The following is a 3,425-nucleotide window of genomic DNA, read 5'->3' on the forward strand; positions in this document are numbered from 1 at the left end:
CACTTTCATTTCGCGCTGGGGTTTCCACACCCTAACACTTGCACACATGTTAGACTCCTTGATCCGTGTTTCAAGACGGGTCAAATCGCTCCATTTCGTCAACGTCCCGAACGGCAACAAGTTAAAACCCACATCAATCCACACACAACCACACACGCATAGCAAGCTATCCGCACACGGCGCACACAGAGACACAGGCCCACTCAAAAACACGTTGTAGGCACCTCAGTCCCAACCGCGACTACTCGTCCACCAAGATATAACAGACAAACGCAAGCGTAAGCCCTACCTCCTCGGCGGCCATTTCCCGCAGCATACGAACTGACCTTGACGTCCCACCGCAGCACAGGGCACCAGCAAGCACACACAGCACACACGCCGAGCGCAGCCAAAAAAGCCGCTGCCACAGCACACGCACGCACACACTCGCCAATGAAATATACCACGGATTATAGACACTGGAAACGATTCGGTTCCCTTTCAGCAGTTTCAGGTACTCTTTAACTCTCTTTTCAAAGTTCTTTTCATCTTTCCCTCACGGTACTTGTTCGCTATCGGTCTCGCACCAATATTTAGCTTTAGATGGAATTTACCACCTACTTTGCGCTGCATTCCCAAACAACGCGACTCAAAGAAAACGGATCGTACGCACGAGCAACTCAGGGATGAACGGGAGTATCACCCTCCATGCTGTCCTCTTCCAAGGAACTTGCCCCAAGCGCCCACACTGATCACGCCTCTATAGACTACAATTCGCCGCGCAAAACTTGCACGGAGATTTTAAGCTTGAGCTCTTCCCGCTTCACTCGCCGTTACTAGGGGAATCCTTGTTAGTTTCTTTTCCTCCGCTTATTAATATGCTTAAGTTCAGCGGGTAATCTTGCCTGATATCAGGTCCAATTGAGATGCATACCGAAGTACACAACATTTCCCAAATGGATCGACCCTCGGCAGCCGAAGCCGCCACTCTACTTCGCAACAGCAAAGCCGATTCAAATGCCAAGCTAAAGAGCCATGGTTCACCAGTCCATCACGCCACAGCAGGAAAATCACCCAATAAGCGCATTGTTCAGCCGAAGCCAACCATACCACGAATCGAGCATTTCTCCATTAACGCCGCAGCAGACAAACCGGTCGCCAACTCGCTACAATAGCAGCGTCCACAACCAGCAATGCCACCACTTTTGGAGCAAAGAGAAGTACAGTTTAGTACATTTAAAAGGACTCGCAGTCGGTCCGAAAACCAACCGCAAGACACTTCACATCTGGCATCTCCTCCACCGACTACACGGAAGGAAGAAAGCCAAGTTTGTTGTACGGACACTGATACAGGCATACTTCCAGGACTAACCCGGAAGTGCAATATGCGTTCAAAATTTCGATGACTCACTGAATCCTCGGTGTTGGGTCCACGTCGTTCAGCGTCGCTAGCTCATTCATCTGACGCATCAACTCGAGTTGAGGATCTTCCTCGTCGAATGTACGCACCAAAATGTCATCGTCACTGGAAGAACCATCGCTGTCGACTTGACGACGTCCGGAACCACCTTTGAGAGCTCGCGCACCGCCCCGGCGACCGAACGAACCCTCGTTACTTGCGTAAATACGTTGCATACGGCTCTCCGAACGTGGCGTAACCATGTGCGAGTCTTGAAAGTACGGTGAAGCTTCGGTAGTGCCAAAGGCACCACGCTCAGCTCCACGCTTGGTCGGAGGAGTACGAACGAGTCGTTGGGGCGTCGGCGGCAATGGAATCTTGGACGGATCTTCATCTTGAATCATCGGTCGACTCACAGGTTGCTTTCCGGCATTGATGCCAACGGCGCCAAACGCCTTCCGAAGCTTTTTCTTCCATTTCTGGAGAGCAGCTCCGGCTTCATGTGGACTCCAATTCTGGAGCGACATCGTCGATGGGTACGTCTCGTTCTCGAACCCCAGCGACAACAGTAGCGAAACTGAATCCTCGGCAACTTGGCTAGTCGAAACCGAGTTGACTGGGTATTGAAGCTCCTGCGCAAGCGCAGGCCAGTCGGCTTTTTTCTAGGGGATGGGCTTGAACAGCTGCATCCACTCATCATTCTGCATCAGCGCTTGTACGCGGTCGAAAACGCGCTTGGCGGCTGGTGTATCACCGTTGATAGGTGGGCGAGGTGCCTTCAGCAGTGCTGAATGCTTTGCACTTGCCACCGAAGGTTTAGAACCCTCGGTCCCATCGTCATAATCATCGTAGGCTGGTTCTGGTCCCGCAACATCATCGAGCTCGTCGGCGAGGTTCCTCGAAAGGGACCTGGTCGCTCAGCCCCGATGATAGCGTGGCCGTCTCCGGCGTCGCTGCGCCTGGCTCTGGAGTCGGCGTCTTGTCTTCGTAATCTTCATAATCGTGGGCGTCAGGACCGATGTCCGCTTCGTCGTCGAAGCTCACTGAAAGCTCGGTGGCGGCTGCAAAGCGCGCAGCCGGGCTTGAACTCTCGTTGCGAGCCCCGCCAGACTTGGCAGGCGTAACTGGTACCGTCGGTTGTCCTTTCGCCATGTTTCTTGTCTTTTTCTTGTTCTTCTTCTCTTGGTAGCTCGTAAACTGGAAGGCCATACAAACAGTTCACAATGGTCACAATCTGTTCCCGGGTCGCGCCACCAGTTGTGGTGTTGGAAATCCCACGTGAACTCTAGCTACAGATGTAGTTAGGATGTTCCCACAACAATACGTCTACTAGGATAGTAAACGATCGTTCCGGCGGACCTGAAGACCCCAGTTCTGCCCTTGCACCGGGACAAACTGGACCTTGTAAACTACTTATATAGGCCAACCAGTAAAAATAGGAACACGCTACTAGCACGAGCAAAGCTAGCAGGTGTTTTGAATCCTCGTGGTCCCAACAGCGGAAGGGTACCAGGCACGGGTAAGCCTTTTACGAGATCACCGAGTGTTCAACACTCGGCTGGAAGAAATAAAAGGGAGGCAATTAAAGCACTCCCAGTCGTGCAAATAGGCAACAATGAGCCGTCACGTAAAACCTCCCGATAGTAATCGGCCAAAATACACAGTCTCTTGGCCTTGCCGGATGAACCCTCGCTACAGAGCTTCGAGCTCACCGACAGGCATAACACACTCAAACAAGCTTGACCAGATGCTTACCTTGAAGCCGGACGTCGCTCTGTGTGCTTGAGTGGAAATTCTGTTCTGTATTTAAGCTTACCCTTTCGGGTCTATTCCTAATAAGAAGTCCTAATCAAGTATACAAATATCAAGTGAACAATGATCCGTTATGGATCTTCTTGCATGCCAAGCGTCGTCGGCACCGTCGCATGAGCAACTTTAACGGTCCGCGCCCTGTCCCAGACGGTGAACGTGCCTTCCAAGGGTCGCTGAGTCTTCCGCGAACTCATCCCAACCGCCACTGAGGGTTCGTACCGTAGATGGTCCGCTG

General features: G+C 52.1%; 2 non-coding genes across 2 annotated transcripts; both read right to left on the reverse strand.

Annotated features, from left to right (window-relative positions):
• Window positions 1-1,012, reverse strand: PITG_33451 (the record flags this gene model as incomplete). The annotated part of the gene is made up of 1 exon (XR_009934845.1): window positions 1-1,012. It is a non-coding gene; the product is annotated as a 28S ribosomal RNA (ribosomal RNA).
• Window positions 1,013-1,318: 306 nt separating this feature from the next.
• PITG_33452 lies at window positions 1,319-1,398 on the reverse strand (the record flags this gene model as incomplete). The annotated part of the gene is made up of 1 exon (XR_009934846.1): window positions 1,319-1,398. It is a non-coding gene; the product is annotated as a 5.8S ribosomal RNA (ribosomal RNA).
• Between the last annotated feature and the right edge of the window lie 2,027 nt (window positions 1,399-3,425).

The sequence above is a fragment of the Phytophthora infestans genome, genomic scaffold (assembly GCF_000142945.1).
Source record: "Phytophthora infestans T30-4 supercont1.104 genomic scaffold, whole genome shotgun sequence".
Taxonomy (NCBI): Eukaryota; Oomycota; class Peronosporomycetes; order Peronosporales; family Peronosporaceae; genus Phytophthora; species Phytophthora infestans.